Genomic DNA, 24,770 nt, shown 5'->3' with positions numbered 1-24,770 from the left:
GTCACCTGTGGGCCTTTAAGCCTTTTAGTGAACCGCCATCTTCATGCCTTGGTCTTGAGCTTCTGATGAACCTCTATTTGCGTAACCCGGTCTCTCCTGGATGGCTTACACAAATAGTCATATCCCCATCATTAGGCCCCAGATTGATTTGAACCGGTTCATGTTAATCTTTGAAAACCTTATGAACTGGCCTTTAGTCTTCTGTCTCGCGTGAAAATTGTAACCCGCCGTGACATCATCCTCTGGCTTCGGGTTATATCATCATGACGTCATCTTCAGTAAAACTTATATTTTAATTCATCATATCTTCAATGGATCTTTGCCTTTACTGACCCTCCTGAAAATCGAGGCGTCGGGGCCGCTGGATAATGATGTCTTGGTCTCCTCATTTCTCGCGCCGTCTCAGTCGGTCCTCCTTATAAATAGGCGCGACCTAGGTCTTTTTCATTTCCTCTGGTCGTCTTCTTCCTCGCACTCCCTCTTCTGCCGCTCGAGCTCCGCCGCCGCCGCCGTCGGAAACCTCGTCTTCACCGACTCAGGCCGCTGCATCACCCTGTTTTTTAACCAGAGAACAACGGCAACCCTCCGCAGTTCTTCCACATCGGTGAGTTCTCTTTCCCCCTTTCTCAGATCTGCATTAGTACTGTCTTGAGTTCGTCGACGTTCATCGCCGCCCGAGGCAACCTCCATTAGTTCTTACCTCTAATACCTTGTTCAGATCGTAAAAACCACATAGAACTGCCGCGGAGGATGTTGTGTGCTTATTCTATATGAAAACAGATCTCATTTCCTTGTTTTGGAAGCCCTCCTTGAGTATATGAACTTCCCTATACTGTTTTAGTCTAGGAATTTTTCCTTTCCAGAGCATCATTTGATCCAAAATAATAATTGCAACTTGTGAAACCTGTTTGCTCCACACTTAGCCAAAAACTGTGTTTTTTGACTCTGTTTCAGCCATAGTAGTCCGTGTAACCGGTTTAAGATAATACCGGCTGTCAGCACCGCTTGCCTCTGGCGACTTAAGAAAACCTTAATCATCTTTAATACCTGCAGCTCTTAAACATTATCACATAGTTACCTATATGTCATTAGGCCCCTTCTTAAGCCGCCATCTTAAATAACCCAATAATGTTTATTCTCCGGGTTATAATAAACCGGAAAATTTTCCTTTATCTTGTTGTAGGCTTCAATTTACCCAATGGCACCCAAAGCTGTTAAACCTCCGGTTACCTGCAACTGGGTCCCATCCATTGTTACAGAGAGCAAACTGTCCGAGTTTGTAAAGTCTGGCCATCAGCCCAAGAAGGATGTCATGTCTTATCATGCTCCTGACCCGTCTGAAGAGAAACCTCAATCCAAGGAAGGGGAGGTCATCATTTTTACCGATCACATGAGCCGGGGATTTGCTCCTCCCGGTTCAAAATTCTTTAGAGACGTTTTGCACTTCTTTGACTTAAGACCTCAAGATATCGGGCCCAATTCCGTGTCAAATATCTGCAACTTCCAAGTTTTCTGTGAGGTCTACCTTGGAGAAGAACCCAACCTACTTTTGCTCAGGGAATTGTTCTATTTGAACCGGCAGAATGAGCGGGCCAACGGGCCCGGTCTAGAGCTTGGTGGCATATCGATTCAAAGGCGGAGAGACTGCCTGTTCCCTTATGCTGAATTGCCGAGTCATCCAAAGGACTGGAACCAGACATGGTTCTACTGCCAAGATACTTCTCCGGCTGGTGAAAACCCGCTTCCCGGCTTCCGTGCATTGCGCCTTGAACCCACTCACCCGCTGCCGGATAAGTTGACTGCTATTGAACGTCTGTCACTCACCCCCAAGATCAAGAAGATTAAAGCTCTTTTAGGGAACGGATTAGATGGCATTGACCTGGTCTGAGTCTGGGTTGCTTGGAGAATAATTCCGTTAAGCCGCCGCCCCGGCTTAATGTGTAATTATTCAGGTGAGAAAGATGACCCTCAGCGTCATAGTCCTAACAACTTACCAGATGACGTAGTGGAAGCTACAACTCAGTCTTTGTTGAAAGAGGGCATAGTGAACAGTAACGCTTTCGACTTACTACCTTTTTGCCAGAAGAACCCGACCCCTGCAGTAAGTTTCTAGCCGTCGGGTTATTTTTTACCATGTTATACTGTATTCTTACGCATAACCCTTTATAACCTTTTACAGGCAAATGATAACTTCTAGAAAATCCAAAATGATCATGAGGCGACCAAGAAAGCCAGGGCAGCCAAGAAGGCCGAAAGGAAAACCGCCAAGCCCACCACTTCAAGGAAAAGGAAGCCAAGCGCTTCTGAGTTGTTCCAGCTTGATGATATTGATGATAATGAGGAAGAGGTAACTTTTTAATTTCCCTTTCTCCTTTATCACTACTTTACTGATATTAACCTTCTTTCAGGAAGACACGGGCAACAGCTAACCCGTCGAGGAAGAGGTAATTATAATCTCCTCTGACTCCGAACTTTGGCCGCGTCAGAGAATTCAAAGAGTAACCCGGAAAGTAAGATTTTCACACCCTTTGGCTTACCAAGAACCTGACTTTCTTTTGAAGCAACAGCAATTTGAAAACTGGAGGCAGACCCGGACCAGCAAGGATGCAGAGCTATCCTCCGGCTTGCCCGACACAACCCGGAAGCGTCGGACTGAGGTTATCTCCAATTTATACCCTTTTTTACCTTTGGCGGGTCTAATCCGTCAACCTCTCAATTCCTCTGACTCCAATTACCAGGATACCTCTCCTTCATCCGGCGAGTCCATGCAATCAAACATGCTGGCTTTTAAGACTGCCCCTGGGTAATATCAATTTATTCACCTTATGTTTTTCTTTCTTCATGTTTCTCTGCTTATTTCTCTGTTTTGCCCACAACGTGCAGGTTAAGCCCAGGAAGAAAACCAAGAAGGATAAACCAGCCCAAACCCTGTGGTGACTGAACCGGAATAGGGTATAGCTGCTCCCGACTCTTCCACACATCAACCGCCACCTGAGCCGGCTCAAGACATTGCAGCACCAACTTCTGACCCGCCTGCTGAAGATATTCTTGATTGTTCTGTTAACCCGGAGGCACCTAGCCCAGTCAAAACGGCTGACCCAGAACTGGAATTTCTCAAGGCTCAATTCGTTGAGCCGGCCAGGCCCACCGTCCTTGCCAAATGCTCGGGTAAAGAGGAGTTGCTAGAACGCCGCAAGGCCAAGATGGATATCACTGACTATACTCATTTGAGTATTGGAGAGATCGTCTCGGGCTATATCAACCAGGTGCAAAGCAGCCGTGACCTGGAAATTGACATGGTGAAGCAAATATAACAAAAATCTGAGGTATGACTTATGCTTCCTTAATTTCAATCATACTTACTGTACCAGCCCCCAAGTCTATTGCTTATGAATGAATATGCTGTAGACTTAAAAAAATTGTTAGAGCTGCTTGCCCGGCTTAAAGAAAAATATTTAAACCGGATGTAACACAATACCTTTAACTTGCAATACACATTAGCCCCCAAGTGCCGAGTATCTTTGCTTGCAAAGTATTTGGGACTTAATATCCAGGACCGGCTTAATAACTTAGAAAGCTTCGGTATACATTAGCCCCCAAGTGTCAAGTATCTTTGCTTGCAAAGTGCTTGGGACTTAATATTATTTACCGTAATCTTAACTACTATCCGGTGCAATGCAGACCATCATAAGTCAATTTGAATCGGAGATTGCTGACCTGAAGAACCGCCTGGCAGCCCAGGAGATTGAAATTCAAAAGGCCAACTCCAAATTTGAATTCAGCGTCTCTGAACAAGAGAAGCTGAAGAAAAATTTTGAGTCGGAGAAGAAAATTTGGACTGACGAAAAGGCCGGACTGGTGACCCGGGCCGAGACAGCAGAGGCGTCGCTGGCAAACGCGATAGCCGAACTGACCGGCTTACAACGCAAAATATCTCGGATGGTCTCAGCGATCTTTGGTAAGTTATCTTAAGAAAGCATTAAATATTGTAAATATTCCTTCAATTGTTACCTGAGGTTTACCTTATACTTACCAATACAGGCCCCAGGAGCACAAACCTCAAGCAGAATATGCTGATCAAATTGAAGGCGGTGTATACTCTAGTAGAGCAACTGTACATCGGGTCACAACGTGCCTTGGCCGTTGTAGCCTTATCAAATGATGTGCCCCACCTCTTGCAAGATGTGTTACAACGGCTTGCTGTACTTCCTCAGCGGATTCAAGAGTTGAGACGGGCCCAAGCAAGAGCTGGAGCAATAGCCGCTTTGAGTCGGGCCAAAGCCTGGTTACCAGAGCTAGACCCGGCCGACATCGCTCTTGGGTATCCAAGTTTAAAGGAGGATGGCACGCCATTTGATGAAAAGGATTTCACCACCTGCGTGAGGGATATACGCCCTGTGGCCACTCAAATTGGAAAGGACACTGACCTCACCAAGTGTCAGCCGGGTTATGACAAGGAGAATCGGAGAATCCCCACGCCGCATTATGACGATGTTAGCTTGATCCCTCCAATCCGTAAGCACACCTTTGCCCCTGAAGTCGACCCAACCGGTTTAATAGATGATGAAGCTGAGTTTGAGGCCTTGAGTGGCATTGACTGGGCCTCATCATCCTTCCAGGACAAAACAGCCGGCGGAGAGGCGGAGAAGGATAACCCGGAGGCTTCAAGTCAACCCCAAGAATAGATTGCCAGGCGCATCTGCTTATGTCGTTGTAGAAAAACAATGCCGCATCATTCAGACTCAGGGAGTCTTGTAACAGAGTAGAAAATACCTTGAGTTTTGCTATGCCTTTGCGCATGCTTATGGCCCTTAATATTTGCATAAGCCGCCGTCACTATGCACTTTGTAGTTTATATGAATCTTTTATGTCCTTTGCAGAAATGTCCTGCATTGCCCTGTGATGCTTACGGCTGCTTTTCCGGCTTATATAAGCCAACCCCTGAGGGTAAGTTTAACTCCTGAAAATTGGCACATAAAAGTTCACCTGGTACTTAACAACCTGATGTAACCAATATTAATCCTGGAGGATTGCAATGTATTCCATTGTATTTTTAAGAGGGTCGCAAGATATCCAATGTTGATACTTGTAAAATATGATGAACAAAATTCAAGGGTTTCTGATTCGAATACGATCAGTGAACGGTTCCAAAGGGGTTGAGCTAAGATTCGGATACGATCTGTTAGCCCCCAGTGGCTGTGGCGATGCCGATCAAGTGGGTATTGATAGCTGTGTTCTCTTTGGTTCGAATACGACCTATGTTTGAATAGGAAGCCCCCAAGTGACCATAAGAGTTGTTTAATGACGCTGATTCGAATACGATCCACGTCAGACCCAAAGGGGTTAAGCTATGATTCAAATATGATCAAGAAGCCCCCAAGTGGGTTTGGTAGTATGCCGATCAAGTGGGTATCGACAGCTATGTTCTCTTTGGTTCAAATACGATCTATGTTTGAACAGGAAGCTCCCAAGTGATCACAGCTAGATTCAGATATGATCATAAGCCGGACCAAAGGAAAGCCGGATTCAGATATGATCCGCTTCTCCTTGGTTATCTCCACCACCTGACGAAGAAAACACATAAACCTTTTTGGGAGTGGAAAAAAGGACAGAGGTCCTACTTTATTGCTTTATGTAATATACATAGTATAAGTATATACACATTAGAGCCGATGGCTCAAGTATAATAAGGCCGAAGATGAGCGATATTCCACGGCTGACGGGTCTCCTCTTCCGACTTATGTGAGTCTTTGTGCTCCCGAACGTCAATAAGGTAGTATGATCCGTTGTTCAGATTCTTGCTGACCACAAAGGGTCCTTCCCAAGGAGGGGATAGCTTGTGCATGTCAGATTGATCCTGGATGAGTCGGAGCACTAAGTCACCTTCCTGAAAGGTTCTGGACTTAACCCGGCGGCTATGGTAGCGGCGCAGGTCTTGCCGGTAAATCGCCGAGCGGGCTATTGCCAAGCCTCGCTCTTCATTCAATAGGTCAAGTGCGTCTCGCCGAGCTTTTTCGTTGTCTTCCTCAACATAAGCCGCCACACGGGGTGAGTCATGACGGATGTTACTTGGCAGGACCGCCTCTGCTCCATACACCATAAAGAAAGGCGTGTAACCCGTAGATCTGTTAGGTGTAGTATTGATGCTCCAAAGTACAGAAGGTAACTCCTCCACCCAACAACCCGGCGTCCGCTGCAAGGGGACCAAGAGCCGGGTCTTGATACCCCTCAAGATTTCTTGATTAGCTCGTTCTGCTTGACCATTGGATTGAGGGTGAGCTACAGCTGAAACGTCAAGCCGGATATGGTCTCGTTGACAGAACTCTTCCATAGCTCCTTTGGAGAGGTTAGTGCCATTATCAGTTATGATGCTGTGTGGAAAACCAAAGCGAAATATCACCTTTTTCATAAACTGTACTGCCGTGGCTGCATCACACTTACTGACTGGCTCCGCCTCCACCCACTTTGTGAACTTGTCAACCGCCACCAAGAGGTGTGTCTTTTTATCCTTAGACCTTTTGAAAGGCCCGACCATATCAAGCCCCCAGACTGCAAACGACCAAGTAATTGGAATCATCCTTAATTCTTGAGCCGGCACATGGGCTCGTTGTGAGAATTTCTGACATCCATCACATTTACTGACCAGGTCTTCTGCATCAGCATGAGCCATCAGCCAATAAAACCCATGACGGAAAGCTTTGGCCACAAGAGATTTTGAGCCGGCATGATGACCACAATCGCCTTCATGAATCTCATGAAGGATCTCCTGACCCTCTGTAGGTGACACGCAACGTTGAAACGCTCCAGTGATGTTGCAATGATGTAACTTGCCATTGACAATTGTCATGGACTTGGACCGCCGGGCGATTTGTCTTGCCAAGGTCTCATCTTCAGGCAACTCTCCCCGGGTCATGTAAGCCAAATAAGGCACTGTCCAATCCGGGATAACATGGAGAGCCGCCACCAGCTGCGCCTTCGGGTCTGGTATTGCCATATCTTCCTTTGTAGGTAACTTAGCAGAAGGATTATGCAAAACATCAAGAAAGGTGTTAGGCGGCACCGGCTTACGCTGAGACCCCAGCCGGCTTAAGGCATCAGCTGCCTCATTCTTCCTTCGATCAATGTGTTCCACCACATAACCCTTGAAATGTCCAGCCACAACATCGTGTTCACGACGGTAAGCCGCCATAAGGGGATCTTTAGAGTCCCACTTGCCTGACACCTATTGAGCCACAAGGTCTGAGTCTCCCAAGCATCTTACCCGGCTCAAGTTCATCTCTTTGGCCATCCGGAGACCATGGAGTAGGGCCTCGTACTCAGCTGCATTGTTAGTACAAGGAAACATAAGCCGGAGCACATAACAAAATTTGTCACCTCGAGGGGAAGTTAACACGACTCCAACCCCCGAGCCTTCCAACTGTCTGGACCCATCAAAGTGAATAGTCCAATAAGTGTTATCGGGCTTCTCCTCAGGTGCCTGTAGCTCTGTCCAGTCGTTGATGAAATCCACCAAAGCTTGAGACTTAATGGCAGTGCGTGGTACGTACTTCAGACCATGAGGCCCGAGTTCGATGGCCCACTTGGCGACTCGTCCTGTAGCCTCTCTGTTCTGAATAATGTCTCCCAAGGGGGCAGAACTTACCACAGTGATAGGGTGACCTTGGAAGTATTGCTTCAGCTTCCGGCTTGCCATGAACACCCCATAAACAATTTTCTGCCAATGAGGATATCTTTGTTTTGACTCGATGAGTACCTCACTGACATAATAAACCGGCCGTTGAACCGGATGTTTCTTACCAGCCTTCTTGCGCTCTACCACAATTGCCACACTGACGGCTCATGAATTAGCAGCCACATATAATAGCAAAGGCTCTTTGTCAATGGGAGCCGCAAGAACTGGCGGCTCAGATAACTGCCTTTGTCAATGGAATTGAGTGAATCCTGCCCCAGCAGTAGGAGTAGGTCTCTTGCTGAGCCAGGGCTGTTTGGACAAGTTCCCCGATCCTCCGGGTTTCCACCGTTGTCGGATCATCACTATCTACTGGGAGAGCCGCCAAACGTGCTGATGCTGCGATTAAGTTCTCCATGGGGTTGGAGAAGTGACCCTGTGGTATTTGTACGTAATGGGGTGGTGCCATATTGCCGTGAAGAGGCGTCGTCACCGGAGGCTGGACTGGGCCTCCCGCTCCGGATGTCATAAACTGATTTGCACCTGGCGGGTTACTTGGGCCGGCCCTGGGTGTAGCAAAGAGATTCCGAAGATCATAAATCTGAGGTAAACGGGACTGAGTTTTCTGATGTCTCCTCCTCATTAGATGCGTTCAAGCTCAACATGAGCTGAAAGGCTTCTGCCTAAAGTTGCTGTGCACGTACATCCAAAGCCGCCTGCACTGTGGCTAATCTAGTATCTTCAGCTGCTAAGGTTTCCCTGGCCCGGGCGATCTCATCGCAAACCTGTGCCACCTCTGCCTCATGCTTAGATTGGTTCGCCGGGACGACTGTAGCAGTTAACAATGTCGTAAGTTTATCCATGAGATCCATCAGCACCTGAGCCGGTGAGCGCACAGGGCCTCCCGCTCTGGCTGCTCCTAACCCGGACGTTATCGCTGCTGAGGCCGTAGAATTTTGGCCGGGTTGACACTACTAGGAAAAGGCCTACTAATGGCGCACCAGTTTTGCGTACTAATGGCGCACTACTGGTGCGCCATTAGTATCACGCCACTAGTATTTTTTTACTAATGGCGCACCACTGGTGCGCCATTAGTATATCAGATACTAATGGCGCACCACTAGTGCGCCATTAGTATGCCAGAGGTGCGCCATTACTATCTGACTTAGTAATGGCGCACCACATAGAAGTGCGCCATTAGTAATAATTTTTTTTCAAATTTTTTTCATAAAAAATTCAATTTTTTTTATTTTTTTCTTAATCTCAGGTCACTATGGCTTAATCTTGAGTCAATATGCTTAATCTTAGGTCAAATCGCACTCTGCGGTCAAACTTTCCGGAAGGTCACCCACCCTCACACTACTCCAGCCGAAGCACGCTTAACTTCATAGTTCTATCCAACCCCAGCACCACCTCACTTCACAGGCACTTGTTGATATATCTATCATATCAATCCTATTAAACCTTGCTGATGTCTAGGACTTTGTTCATGTTCATGAGTATGATGAAATTTTGAAAAAATATTTCAAACTTCCCGGTCATATTACGTATCATATTTTGAAAAATAATTAGTTTTTTTTGAAACCAATTTTTTTTCTGTTACTAGTGGCGCACCTAGCATACGGTGCGCCACTAGTAAGTTTGAAATTTTTTGAATTTTTTTCCCTCCGGATCTTAAAAGCCCCGTATCTTTTTTCTGTTAGGGTTTTGGGGATTTTTAACGGGGTTCCCCAGTTAAATTTGGATGTAACTTTTTGAGTAGATGATTTTTCATATAAAAAACTTTTTAATCCGAGTTCGTATCCAAAAGTTATGCCCATTTTACAAATTTCAGAGAGATTTTGCAAATAAAGTCGAAATTCATATTTGTAAATTTTCCCAATAACTAGACCACATATCACATAGAAAACTTATTTTCTTTTATTTTTTGGACATTTCCATCATTTTCTTTTATTTTTTTTAAAACTGAAAAGGCGGTCCACCCGGGGGGGTGCATTCGGTACATTTTGGGCCAAGTTACTAATGGCGCACCGTGGGGGTGGTGCGCCATTACTAGTTAAACTAGTAATGGCACACCACACCCACGGTGCGCCATTACTAGTTTTGAAAAAACAATAAAACAAATTCTGATTTTTTTAAAAAAACTTAGTAATGGCGCACCAGTTGACAGTGCACCATTACTAGTTTTAACTAGTAATGGCGCACTGTCCACTGGTGCGCCATTACTAGTTTTGAAAAAATAAATAAAAAAAATTTGGAAAAAAAATTTGAAAATAATTTACTAGTGGCGCACCACTCCCACGGTGCGCCATTACTAGTTTTGAAAAAAAATGAAATTTTTTTGTTACTAATGGCGCACTGTGGATGTGGTGCGCCATTAGTATTTGGACCCTAATGGCACACCAACACATGGTGCGCCATTAGTGTCATTTCCATCTATAGCCCTTTTCCTAGTAGTGTGGTACCAGCCATGAAGACTCCTGCCCAGTTTGGCGACTCTGAGGGGTCTGGAATAGTGCTGCCATCGGAACAGCCCCCCAACACACCATCTTGAACCTGATACAGCGAATTTGTTGAGTCGGCAGACGAATCACCGTCAGAGAGGACGGCCGGCTCACCATCACCTTCAGATCCTTCAGAAAGTTCACCTCCGTGGACGCAACCCACAAAGGTACGCTTCACGATGGGTTGAGCTCGGGCGGGTTTCGCACGCTGAGCCGTCTCGACGAGGTCGGTGCAGCTGTCCAGCTCAGGGCCCGGCTCACCAATCCGGCCGATGAAGACGTGAATTCCGCCAAAGGGGGCCCGGTACCCGTACTCAATTGAGCCGGCGTCGGGGCCCCAGCCTTCGTCGTCGATGTAGATCTTGCCGCAGCGACTCTTGGTCATCCGGCCAACTGCGTATCCCTTGAGCCCTTCGAAACTGCCCTTTAAGAACTCAAATCCACCGTGCGCTGGCCCCACGGTGGGCGCCAACTGTCATGGAATTGTCACGGCAGATGTCCTTTTGCAAGGACTTAGTCATGGAGCCATCGCAACTAGGAAGCTTAAAGGGATTAATCAGGACAAGGACACGCGAGGTTTATACTAGTTCAGCCCCTTACGGTGAAGGAAGGCCTACGTCTAGTTGGGTTGGAATTACTTGAGGTTTCGATGACTAGGGAGCGAGATACGCTATGCCTGGCTCTCGATCAGTTGTTTTTCGCCCTAAGCCGCTGGCGGGTTGTCCCCTTATATACACGGGTTGACGCCCTGCGGCCTAAAGAGTCCCAGCCGGCTCATAAACAGTGTCCGTCTCGGCGACTAGTTACTTCTACCTTACAGTACAAGTTATACCATCATGGCGGTTTATCTTTACGGGCCTCAGAGTCACCTGTGGGCCTTTATGCCTTTTAGTGAACCGCCATCTTCATGCCTTGGTCTTGAGCTTCTGATGAACCTCTATTTACATAACCCGGTCTCTCCTGGATGGCTTACACAAATAGTCATATCCCCAACAAGTTCCACTTCTAGTGACCAGTCCCTTTGCAGTAGAAGCACTTAGTCGCAGGCTTAGGTCCAGACTTGGGTTTCTTCACTTGAGCAGCAACTTGCTTGCCGTTCTTCTTGAAGTTCCCCTTCTATCCCTTTTCCCTTTTCTTGAAACTAGTGGTCTTGTTAACCATCAACACTTGATGCTCTTTCTTGGTTTCTACCTTCGTCGATTTCAGCATCACGAAGAGCTTGGGAATCGTTTCCATTATCCCTTGCATATTATAGTTCATCACGAAGTTCTAGTAACTTGGTGATAGTGACTAGAGAACTATCAATCACTATCTTATCTGGAAGATTAACTCCCACTTGATTCAAGCGATTGTAGTACTCAGACATTCTAAACACATGCTCACTAGTTCAGCTATTCTCCTCCATCTTGTAGGCAAAGTACTTGTCAAAGGTCTTAAGCCTTTCGACATGGGCATGAGTCTGAAATACTAATTTCAACTCTTGGAACATCTCATATGCTCCGTGGCGTTTCAAAAATGTCTTTGAAGCCCCAATTCTAAGCCGTAAAGCATGGTGCACTAAACTATCAAGTAGTCATCATATTGAGCTTGCCAAACGTTCATAACGTCTGCTTTTGCTCAATCAGTCTGTCATCTAGCGGTGCATCAAGGACATAATTCTTCTATGCAGCAATGAGGATAAACCTCAGATTACGGAGTTAGTCCGCATCATCGCTACTAAAATTTTTCAACATAGTTTTTCTCTAGGAACATATCAAAATAAACGGGGAGCAACATCGCGAGCTATTGATCTACAACATAGTTATGCAAATATACTATCAGGACTAAGTTCATGATAAATTAAAGTTCAATTAATCATATTACTTAAGAACTCCCACTTAGATAGACATCCCTCTAGTCATCTAAATGATCAGGTGATCCAAATCAACTAAACCATGTTCGATCATCATGTGAGACGGAGTAGTTTTCAATGGTGAACATCACTATGTTGATCATATCTACTATACGATTCACGCTCGACCTTTCGGTCTCCAATGTTCTGAGGCCATATCCGCATATGCTAGGCTCGTCAAGTTTAACCCGAGTATTTCCGCGTGTGTAAAACTGTCTTACACCCATTGTAGATGAACATTGAGCTTATCACACCCGATCATCATGTGGTGTCTCGGCGAGACACCTTTCGCAACGGTGCATACTTAGGGAGAACACTTTTACCTTGAAATTTAGTGAGAGATCATCTTATAATGCTACCGCCGAACTAAGCAAAAATAAGATGTATAAAAGATAAACATCACATGCAATCCAAATATGTGACATGATATGGCCATCATCATCTTGTGCTTTTGATCCCCATCTCCACAGTACTGTCATGATCTCCATTGTTACCGGCATGACACCATGATCTCCATCATCTTGATCTTTTATCAACGTGTTGTCACATGGTCATCTCACTAGCTATTGCTTTTGCAACTATTGCTATCGCATAGTGATAAAGTAAAGCAATTACATGGCACTTGCATCTTATGCAATAAAGAGACAACCATAAAGCTTCTGGCAGTTGCCTACAACTTCAACAATGTCACATCCCTAACTTCTGGCATTGCTCAAGGTTAGCTTCATGTGTGCATCATGTCTATATTTTTGAAAACTTGAATTGAGGAATTTTGGAAGCCTCAAAACCCTAAATAAAAGAAGGGCAAGCACCCTTTAAAATTGCATTCTGTGAATCCAAAATGCCCTAAAAATAGTTTTGTGAATTTTGGCAAGAGTTATATATCAAACCAAAATTCTGGAATATTTTTAAGGAATTATTTGGTCTCTGAATTTAAATCAATAATCTATTTGAATTTGGGGATATATTCATAATATATAATGAATATATTTGCAAATGCTTTGAAATGTTTTATGTACTTTTGGAATAATCCAGAGAGGTAACATAAAATATTTCAGAATGTTTTGGCACTGTAAGAAATTATTTTGAATTTGAAAACAGTGGCAAAATAAAATAAAAAGGGAAACAGAACAAAAAAAAATAAAAAGAGAGAAGGAAGTACCTGGCCTCACCCGTGCAGCCCAGCCGGCCCAGCTCCTCCCGCTGGCCCAGCCCACCGCCGCCTCCCTTCCCTGTCGCCTTCCTCCTCGCGCCAGTAGGCAGAGGAGGGACACGGCGCGCGCACCCGAGCTCGCCACGCCACCACCCTGCTCGTCTGCATCGCCTGGCCACCGCGACGCCGCGCGTCATCTCCTCGGCGCCGCCCCGACCCCCCTGGACCCCCTCGCTCTCTCCCTCTCCCTTGTATCTCTCCTCTGTTCTCCCTCCCTCTCGTCACCGAACGCACCTGGGAGCGCCGCTCGCCGTAGCCATGACCACGGCCACCCCCTCCCCTCTCTGACGTGCTCCCGAGCTCCTGCACCTCGTCGCCAACCCCCTCACCGAGCCACGTGACCGGAAGGGCCCCGAGCAGCCGCCATCGTCATCATCTCCGAGCTTCGGCCCCGGTGCCGTCTCCGTCGAATTCGGCCACTCCGGCGCGCCCCCGAGCCCACTGACCCTCCCTACAGCTCCGCGGTGAGCCTCCGTGCAGAACCCCTCTCTCTCCCCTCGCGTTTGCGAGCTCTAGGCCATAGCCCCGTCGCGGCCGAACTCCGGCCGCCGCTGACCATGTCGCCGCCGTGGCCTGAGCTCGAACGGGTCACGCTCGTGCATCTCACCGAGCTCGTGGTGACTCCAGGAGGCTGCGCAGTGCTTTACCTCACTCGCCGAGGTCCGAACTCCGGCGCCGCCTCGGGCTCCATTCCGGCGAACCCCGGCCACCCCCCGCACCTCCCGTTGGTCCCCTTAGATGCGCACGGGCACGGGCTACCTCCTGGTGCCCTTGGCGCGTCGATCCGTCGCCTCTGGCGTAACTCCGGCGAGCCACCGCCGCTCTGGGTCGTCGCCGTCGTCCAACCACCGGCAAATCCGACGTGGCGGGTCATTAGGGCCTAACCACCCCGCTAACCCAGGCCTAGGGCCACTGACAGGTGGGCCCTACCCTTTAATTAACCCGGCTAACCATTTAGTTAAGTCAATTAAACTCTGTTAAATCACTGTGCAGCTGACATGTGGGTCCCATAGGTCAGATTTGACCTGGACAACGTCGTTGACTTGCTGACGTCACTATAAAGTCATGCTGACGCAGTAAATTCATTTCTGGATTTATTATTAATCAGGAAATTACAGAAAATGCCTAAAACTTCAATAAATCATAGAAAATTAACCGTAACTCCAAATTAAATAATTTATATATGAAAAATTATCAGAAAAATTCAAGGAATCCATCTGTACCATTTCCATGCATGTTAGAACAACTTATAGATGCTGTTTAGCACAAAACAAATAAAGGGCGTTTAAATAATCACATATGGAGTTTGAATTTGAATCTTGTATTCAAACCAACTTCATTTAATCTGTTGCTAGTTGCATTGGCTCAAAACACATTCATTTTGCCATGTCATGATCATGCATCATATTGTGCATTGCATTGATTGTGTTCCCTTCTGTGTTGCCGGTATTTGTCCCCTCTGATAGACGTGATACCGATGATGTGATCGTTGACACTGATGAAGACTCAATGTTATCTTCAGAAGTGCCAGGCAAGCAAAACCCCCTTGTTCATTCCGATACAATCCCACTCTCTCGCTCCTGCTCTCTTTTACTGCATTAGGACAACACCGATTCAACTGTTACATGCTGCGGTAGTTGAACCCCTTTATCCTCTGCATGACCTGTCATTGCCACAGTAAATAGATGAAACCCACTAGCATGAGTAGGAATTGTTTGAGCCCTGTTGTGCCTACTCATTCATGCTTGTTTGTCATGCCTGCTACTGCTTAGAGTTGAGTCAGGTCTGGTTCATCGGGGATGAATCAGAGGCGTGTGAACATGTCCTACTGTGTGTGAGCTAAGTGTGTGAACACGATTTGGTAAAGGTAGCGGTGAGAGGCCATGTAGGAGTACATGGTGGGTTGTCTCATTGCAGCCGTCCTCAGGAACTGAGTTCTGTGTTTGTGATCCATGATTCAGCTACTACCATACATTGGGCCCTGAAATATGACCCCGCTCGACTTCTTATTCACCCTAGTCCTCTGTCCAGGAGTTGCAAGTAGTTTCTGGTGTTTGTAGCTTACTGGAGGCCGTGGACAGCGCTGACCATAGGGGTGGGCTGTGATGCGGTAGGTACGTGGCACGGTGTACCGGATGCCCGTTTGGTATCTCGGGAACCCTGTTCACATCGTTTGGGGCTGTGAGCGAAACTCCGGCCGGATCTCCTCATGGATGGAACCCGAATAGGCGATAAACCTGGACTAGAGACTTGAGTGTTTAGGTAGGTCGTGGTCTACACCCACGTCGGCTTTCGCTTGAAGTCTGCCGAGCACATGTCGTGTGCAGACGCTAAGTGGTGGAAACATGTATGAAGAAGTACACCCCTGCAGGGTTAACATCATCTATTCGAATAGCCGTGTCCGCGGAAAAGGACTTCTGGGTTGCTTATATCAGTTCATAGACAAGTGAAAGTGGATACTCTAAAATACGCAAGATAAGCGTGAGTGCTATGGATGGCGTTCTCGTAGGGAGACGGGAGCGGTTCCATAGTGGTGTATTGATATGGTGAATATGTGGACTCGTGTGCGCCACCTCAAAAGAGTCGCTTGCAGTCGTAGTTTAGGATAGCCACCGAGTCAAAGCTGGCTTGCTGCAGTTAAACCCCACCATCCCCTTTGTTGAAAATGATGCATATGTAGTTAGTTCTGATGTAAGTCTTGCTGGGTGCATTTGTACTCACGTTTGCCTATTTTATGTTTTTGCAGAGAGACTTCAGTCTCACTAGTAGTTCCACGTGGACTTCGACGTTTAGCTTGTTACCTCAGCTACGATCTTGTGCCCTCGGCAGGATCTGATAGATAGTCAGGCTTCTCGGCCTTTTTCATTTATAGATGTCTTTACCCAGACATGATAGCTTCCGCTTGTGCTTTGACTTGTATGCTCTGATTGTTGGGTCATGAGACCCATGTTTGTAATATCTCGCTCCTCGGAGCCTATTGATTAAAATACTTGATTTGTAGAGTCATGTTGTGATGCCATGTTGTATTTGCACATATCGAGCATATTGTGTGTATGTTATTGAAATGCTTGGTATGTGTGGGATCTGACCATCTAGTTGTTTATCTTTAGTAGCCTCTCTTACCGGGAAATGTCTCCTAGTGTTTCCACTGAGCCATGGTAGCTTGCTACTGCTCCGAAACACTTAGGCTGGCCGGCATGTGTCCTTCTTCGTTCCTGTGTCTGTCCCTTCGGGGAAATGTCACGCGATGAATACCAGAGTCCTGTTAGCCCGCTACAGCCCGGTTCACCGGAGTCCTGCTAGCCCAGTGCTACAGCCTGGATTCACTCGCTGATGACCGACACGTTCGATGCTGGGTCATGGATGCCTGTCCCTGTAAGTCTGTGCCACTTTGGGTTTACGACTAGTCATGTCAGCCCGGGCTCCTTATCATATGGATGCTAGCGACACTATCATATACGTGAGCCAAAAGGCGCAAACGGTCCCGGGCAAAGGTAAGGCGACACCCGTGGGGATACCGTGCGTGAGGCCGCAAAGTGATATGAGGTGCTACAGGCTAGATCGATGTGACATCGAGTCGGGGTCCTGACAGCGTTGGTATCAGAGCTTGACTGCCTGTAGGATTACCAAGCCAAACTGGTCGAAGTTGAGTCTAGAAATTCTTTAGTTATATAAGGGAATTGATTGTGGGATGGAACGTAAGGCTCTTTTTACTCCTTATACCTCATGCCCTTCTGATCTGAGTTATCTTATCTTTCTGCGGGGATTAAGAACTAGGCTATCTCTTCTTTCTATTAGGATCACGTGTTACTAATCCGTAGACTTATAAGATTGTTGGATTAAGTCTCAGTTCAGTTCCTACTACTTCCGTATGTTAATTGTTGATCTCGAGACCTTGATATTGTGCTTCTGAGTGGTTATGCCACCATTTTTTGTGAATGTCTCAAATCTTTTCTGAGCATTTACAGCCGTTATGCTGTCCGAGTCATCCCAGGTTTCTAAATAGTTTGAAGCATTTGCAAATCCTTTCTTCCCATTTCAATGTTCCCATGGGCCAGATTAACCACACTAATCAGTGAATTGAGGTACTCCGTTACCTTGACATATATGTTGGAGATATTATTATGACCCTAGGTGTCTTAGGGGATCATCTAGTAATTTAGCCATGATTTGTGTTCCCAGTGTGATGATTCTGGCCATCATTCTCGAAAGCATTCCGTGATGCTACTTAGTAATAGGTATTCTGTTCCTGGGTTCTTGAACCCAAGATTCACTCTACTTACTTCATGTTGATAGTAATTGCTAGTGCCTTTAGGATATTAGTAACCTTGCGATAGTCCTTGAAGTCCGTGGTATCTTCTTCTTCCAAAAACCATGAACTACTTATGGCAGAAGTTCCTCGTTGAACTGGAATATCACAACAGGATTATTCTTGAGGAGTTCTCCATTCATAAATCGTGACTCTGCCAGTTCTACCTTTCTGCATGGGTTATCCGGAAGAAATATGTTGAACTTGGTTCGACATACTAATCTATGCATCCACAACTCAGAAAATTATATGTTCCTTTGAGTTGTTCTCTTTAGTTGCATACTGACCTTCGTCTATCAATTGATAGTCAAGGGTACGCATGCATTCGTTTACCGATGCCTAGTACCCTTGTGGTCCGTCAAGTCATTCTGTCCCGAATGACTAGGAGAAACAAACTCCAGTACCTCATCCATATCTAGGATTGGGTCAAAGTAGTTGTGTTTCGCAGATCAAGTTACAATCCAGCTTCTGGTCTGCTCTACCCTGAAGTATTACCTTCTTTATGATAGGAATTTCATGAGAATTGCACCACCTTTTGTGAATTCTTGACATAGTGATACTTCACGCCATCCTTTTTTTCATTCCTCGGTTCCGTGTTGTTGCAGCCGGAGTGCCGACAAGTGAATCATGATGTGTGAAATCAATACTCCTAGCAACTCCGTTGCTTGGTAGTTAAATGGACAATAACGTCATCCTTAGCGAGTTGACTATTGAATCATCACCCTAAGGTTGATTGTGCTACCTAGTCCATTTTCCTGGCGCACTCCTCGATTGATGAGATAGGATTTGTTAAGTCCTCGCTCATTTGATCATATCATCTTGCCCTGAAAAGCAAGATTGTTCTCGAGCTTAGTAACATATCGGTGGTTCGTGATTTCCGAAGATCTTCTCGGAAGTATTACCAGGTTGTCACCTGACCGCTATGTTGAGCTCGTGATCAAGTTGGTTTCTTGTGAACCACCTTCTCTCCAAGAATTGGTGTTAGATATCCCTGAGCTAGTTGGTTAAGCTAGACAATAACTTGGAGAGTTGGAAGATAAAAGCTTGCCTGACTTAGTTCGTCCCAAAAGGATATTCTTGTGTAGTGTGTATTGAAGAAAGATGATATCTTCATCGATTGGTCCCTGTGATCAGTCGCTGGACCTATTGTCTTATCAATCCTTTGATTTGAGTGTGGGCTATCGTCAAATCAAGTCAGAACCAACGATGTTCGTAATGTTGTCTTCCTCGTGGTTGATCCCTCGAGCATACACCATTATATCTTTTGGTTCTGACCAATGCTATCACCGTGTTCACATGATGGTGGAAATCCAGTGATATGGAAATTCCGATGAGTTGTTGTTGAGCCCATCAGCAGCATTTTGTCTCCCCATGATTCATGTTGAACATCAACCTAGTGTTGGAAACTTGTGTAAGCATTTCTTCGTGTTTCGTTCATGAAGCATATGTTTGGATGAAAGTAGTGACTTTCCCTGATTCATGTGCATATAATGCAAGTTGCCGCCATGAATTCGAGGAAGATTGTTTTGTTTCCTTGGAATCATCCCAAATCAGTCATGCACACGTGCGAAGTATTCTGTGGTCTGGAGACTTGCAACCTTCATCCCATATGTGTCCCGAGCACACCAAGCCACTGATTGATTTGTTCCAGGAGAAGAAGTTCCTTCATAAGAGCTAATCATATGACTTATGCAAGGACTTCGTTATCCACGGTGATGGTTCCCAACCAGAACTCGGTAGTGTTTTATTATAAGACTACCACGTGGTCATGCTTGTCTGGGACAAAGTGTTCACATGTTTGTAGCAGAACCAGCTCATGTTTTGGAGCTTGCTATCGTAGTTCATCTCCCGAGAATCTCGCAACGTCATCTCGTCGATTTGTGTTGCAAACCTTCATTTTCCTTCCTAGACTCGATGAGTCTGGAATATCCTGACACCAACCAGATCTGAATCTCAGGCAGATATGATGGTTGGAACATTTCCCAAGAACTATAATATTGGTCCCTCGACAACCGGTAAAGTGGGTGTCGTGGCCAACACACCCAGCCGGAAGACCTATCATTGTAGTATCTTGTTAAGGAAGTTGGCCACCTCCCCAAAAGGATTTCGTAGGGTTTACCTCCGTAACTGTTTCCTATGGATTCTATTGCTCCCGAAGTCCGACCTTTACTTGATGTTCTAGATATCAAACCATATCTATGAATGGGTTACCCTAGCACATCAAGGAGAACATTAGAAGCGGAGTGCTAAATGTCTCTCGGTCGATCATCCAGATTTTATCTCCTTGGCCCCGCCAGGGGTGAAATTTGAGAAGGTGTTATCTTCCTTTGCATCTGCATCATCCATCATCATTCATCATGGTAGCAAGTTGTGTTGCCAGGATCCTTGACACGGATGTTGGTAAAACCTTGATGAATATGGAAATGCTCAAGTTCTTGAGAGCACGCTCAAGCGCTAGGTGTTATCTTCGGCATTAACTGGGGATCCTCTCCGTTTCCTCGACATGCTATGATCTCTTCAAACAGTGAATTCACTCCCTATTGTTGGGTTCTTCCCCAGTTACCAGAATCATTCCTAGCATTTGCATTCTGTTCCTAGCTTGCACCGCCAATGTGCCGTTCTACCATGGGTCTCTTCCATTTCCGGTGATAAGCAAATTCATCCATTACGTTGTCTTCAACAAGGTAATCCACATCATCCAAGTCCGAGTATGCCATTCTACCGACCCCCTCCAAACGATCGCTCGAGAATTGCCTTAGGCTGGTTTAAAGAGTTTCAATGATCTTTGAATCAAAAGTAATTCTTTTTGCCACTTAAGGGGATATCTCTACGAGTCACCTTCCCTAAGGTGTATCGTTATGGTATCATGGCAACTCGACTCCTCGCTACGTTGACAATCGTTTACCACCTTCTTAGGTATGAAATTGTTGTCTACCTAGTGAACCTTCGTCATCCATTTCTTCCACCCCTATTGATGTGTATCTCGTGTCTCAACCCGAAAGATGGTTCTATGTCTCATTCCGTAAGTTAATCTTGAGTTGCTCGATCTTCGAGGAGATCGACCCTTCTAGAGTCTCCTTCTTCCCCCCCCCTGTCATGTTGACAGGATTTCTCAGAGCAAGACGACAAGACAAAGCTGGTGGACGAATCAAAGTCCATTTGAAGTGCAACTGGATCGTGAAGATTATACTAGTTTGCGTTTCCCCTTCACCTTACCCTACACTTGAATCTCGAGACGAGATTCTTGTTTAGTGGGGGTGAGTTGTCACATCCCTAACTTCTGGCATTGCTCTAGGTTAGCTTCATGTGTGCATCATGTCTATATTTTTGAAAACTTGAATTGAGGAATTTTGGAAGCCTCAAAACCCTAAATAAAAGAAGGGCAAGCACCCTTTAAAATTGCATTCTGTGAATCCAAAATGCCCTAAAAATAGTTTTGTGAATTTTGGCAAGAGTTATATATCAAACCAAAATTCTGGAATATTTTTAAGGAATTATTTGGTCTCTGAATTTAAATCAATAATCTATTTGAATTTGGGGATATATTCATAATATATAATGAATATATTTGCAAATGCTTTGAAATGTTTTATGTACTTTTGGAATAATCCAGAGAGGTAACATAAAATATTTCAGAATGTTTTGGCACTGTAAGAAATTATTTTGAATTTGAAAACAGTGGCAAAATAAAATAAAAAGGGAAACAGAACAAAAAAAATAAAAAGAGAGAAGGAAGTACCTGGCCTCACCCGTGCAGCCCAGCCGGCCCAGCTCCTCCCGCTGGCCCAGCCCACCGCCGCCTCCCTTCCCTGTCGCCTTCCTCCTCGCGCCAGTAGGCAGAGGAGGGACACGGCGCGCGCGCCCGAGCTCGCCACACCACCACCCTGCTCGTCTGCATCGCCTGGCCACCGCGACGCCGCGCGTCATCTCCTCGGCGCCGCCCCGACCCCCCTGGACCCCCTCGCTCTCTCCCTCTCCCTTGTATCTCTCCTCTGTTCTCCCTCCCTCTCGTCACCGAACGCACCTGGGAGCGCCGCTCGCCGTAGCCATGACCACGGCCACCCCCTCCCCTCTCCGACGTGCTCCCGAGCTCCTGCACCTCGTCGCCAACCCCCTCACCGAGCCACGTGACCGGAAGGGCCCCGAGCAGCCGCCATCGTCATCATCTCCGAGCTTCGGCCCCGGTGCCGTCTCCGTCGAATTCGGCCACTCCGGCGCGCCCCCGAGCCCACTGACCCTCCCTACAGCTCCGCGGTGAGCCTCCGTGCAGAACCCCTCTCTCTCCCCTCGCGTTTGCGAGCTCTAGGCCATAGCCCCGTCGCGGCCGAACTCCGGCCGCCGCTGACCATGTCGCCGCCGTGGCCTGAGCTCGAACGGGTCACGCTCGTGCATCTCACCGAGCTCGTGGTGACTCCAGGAGGCTGCGCAGTGCTTTACCTCACTCGCCCGTGCTCCACAACGCCGTTTTCGCCGAGGTCCGAACTCCGGCGCCGCCTCGGGCTCCATTCCGGCGAACCCCGGCCACCCCCGCACCTCCCGTTGGTCCCCTTAGATGCGCACGGGCACGGGCTACCTCCTGGTGCCCTTGGCGCGTCGATCCGTCGCCTCTGGCGTAACTCCGGCGAGCCACCGCCGCTCTGGGTCGTCGCCGTCGTCCAACCACCGGCAAATCCGACGTGGCGGGTCATTAGGGCCTAACCACCCCGCTAACCCAGGCCTAGGGCCACTGACAGGTGGGCCCTACCCTTTAATTAACCCGGCTAACCATTTAGTTAAGTCAATTAAACTCTGTTAAATCACTGTGCAGCTGACATGTGGGTCCCATAGGTCAGATTTGACCTGGACAACGTCGTTGACTTGCTGACGTCACTATGAAGTCATGCTGACGCAGTAAATTCATTTCTGGATTTATTATTAATCAGGAAATTACAGAAAATGCCTAAAACTTCAATAAATCATAGAAAATTAACCGTAACTCCAAATTAAATAATTTATATATGAAAAATTATCAGAAAAATTCAAGGAATCCATCTGTACCATTTCCATGCATGTTAGAACAACTTATAGATGCTGTTTAGCACAAAACAAATAAAGGGCATTTAAATAATCACATATGGAGTTTGAATTTGAATCTTGTATTCAAACCAACTTCATTTAATCTGTTGCTAGTTGCATTGGCTCAAAACACATTCATTTTGCCATGTCATGATCATGCATCATATTGTGCATTGCATTGATTGTGTTCCCTTCTGTGTTGCCGGTATTTGTCCCCTCTGATAGACGTGATACCGATGATGTGATCGTTGACACTGATGAAGACTCAATGTTATCTTCAGAAGTGCCAGGCAAGCAAAACCCCCTTGTTCATTCCGATACAATCCCACTCTCTCACTCCTGCTCTCTTTTACTGCATTAGGACAACACCGATTCAACTGTTACTTGCTGCGGTAGCTGAACCCCTTTATCCTTTGCATGACCTGTCATTGCCACAGTAAATAGATGAAACCCACTAGCATGAGTAGGAATTGTTTGAGCCCTGTTGTGCCTACTCATTCATGCTTGTTTGTCATGCCTGCTACTGCTTAGAGTTGAGTCAGGTCTGGTTCATCGGGGATGAATCAGAGGCGTGTGAACATGTCCTACTGTGTGTGAGCTAAGTGTGTGAACACGATTTGGTAAAGGTAGCGGTGAGAGGCCATGTAGGAGTACATGGTGGGTTGTCTCATTGCAGCCGTCCTCAGGAACTGAGTTCTGTGTTTGTGATCCATGATTCAGCTACTACCATACATTGGGCCCTGAAATATGACCCCGCTCGACTTCTTATTCACCCTAGTCCTCTGTCCAGGAGTTGCAAGTAGTTTCTGGTGTTTGTAGCTTACTGGAGGCCGTGGACAGCGCTGACCATAGGGGTGGGCTGTGATGCGGTAGGTACGTGGCACGGTGTACCGGATGCCCGTTTGGTATCTCGGGAACCCTGTTCACATCGTTTGGGGCTGTGAGCGAAACTCCGGCCGGATCTCCTCATGGATGGAACCCGAATAGGCGATAAACCTGGACTAGAGACTTGAGTGTTTAGGTAGGTCGTGGTCTACACCCACGTCGGCTTTCGCTTGAAGTCTGCCGAGCACATGTCGTGTGCAGACGCTAAGTGGTGGAAACATGTATGAAGAAGTACACCCCTGCAGGGTTAACATCATCTATTCGAATAGCCGTGTCCGCGGAAAAGGACTTCTGGGTTGCTTATATCAGTTCATAGACAAGTGAAAGTGGATACTCTAAAATACGCAAGATAAGCGTGAGTGCTATGGATGGCGTTCTCGTAGGGAGACGGGAGCGGTTCCATAGTGGTGTATTGATATGGTGAATATGTGGACTCGTGTGCGCCACCTCAAAAGAGTCGCTTGAAGTCGTAGTTTAGGATAGCCACCGAGTCAAAGCTGGCTTGCTGCAGTTAAACCCCACCATCCCCTTTGTTGAAAATGATGCATATGTAGTTAGTTCTGATGTAAGTCTTGCTGGGTGCATTTGTACTCACGTTTGCCTATTTTATGTTTTTGCAGAGAGACTTCAGTCTCACTAGTAGTTCCACGTGGACTTCGACGTTTAGCTTGTTACCTCAGCTACGTTCTTGTGCCCTCGGCAGGATCTGATAGATAGTCAGGCTTCTCGGCCTTTTTCATTTATAGATGTCTGTACCCAGACATGATAGCTTCCGCTTGTGCTTTGACTTGTATGCTCTGATTGTTGGGTCATGAGACCCATGTTTGTAATATCTCGCTCCTCGGAGCCTATTGATTAAAATACTTGATTTGTAGAGTCATGTTGTGATGCCATGTTGTATTTGCACATATCGAGCATATTGTGTGTATGTTATTGAAATGCTTGGTATGTGTGGGATCTGACCATCTAGTTGTTTATCTTTAGTAGCCTCTCTTACCGGGAAATGTCTCCTAGTGTTTCCACTGAGCCATGGTAGCTTGCTACTGCTCCAAAACACTTAGGCTGGCCGGCATGTGTCCTTCTTCGTTCCTGTGTCTGTCCCTTCGGGGAAATGTCACGCGATGAATACCAGAGTCCTGTTAGCCCGCTACAGCCCGGTTCACCGGAGTCCTGCTAGCCCAGTGCTACAGCCTGGATTCACTCGCTGATGACCGACACGTTCGATGCTGGGTCATGGATGCCTG

This window comes from Triticum aestivum, chromosome 2A (genome assembly GCF_018294505.1).
Source record: "Triticum aestivum cultivar Chinese Spring chromosome 2A, IWGSC CS RefSeq v2.1, whole genome shotgun sequence".
In the NCBI taxonomy this organism is placed as follows: Eukaryota; Viridiplantae; Streptophyta; class Magnoliopsida; order Poales; family Poaceae; genus Triticum; species Triticum aestivum.
This window is presented reverse-complemented; position numbering follows the sequence as displayed.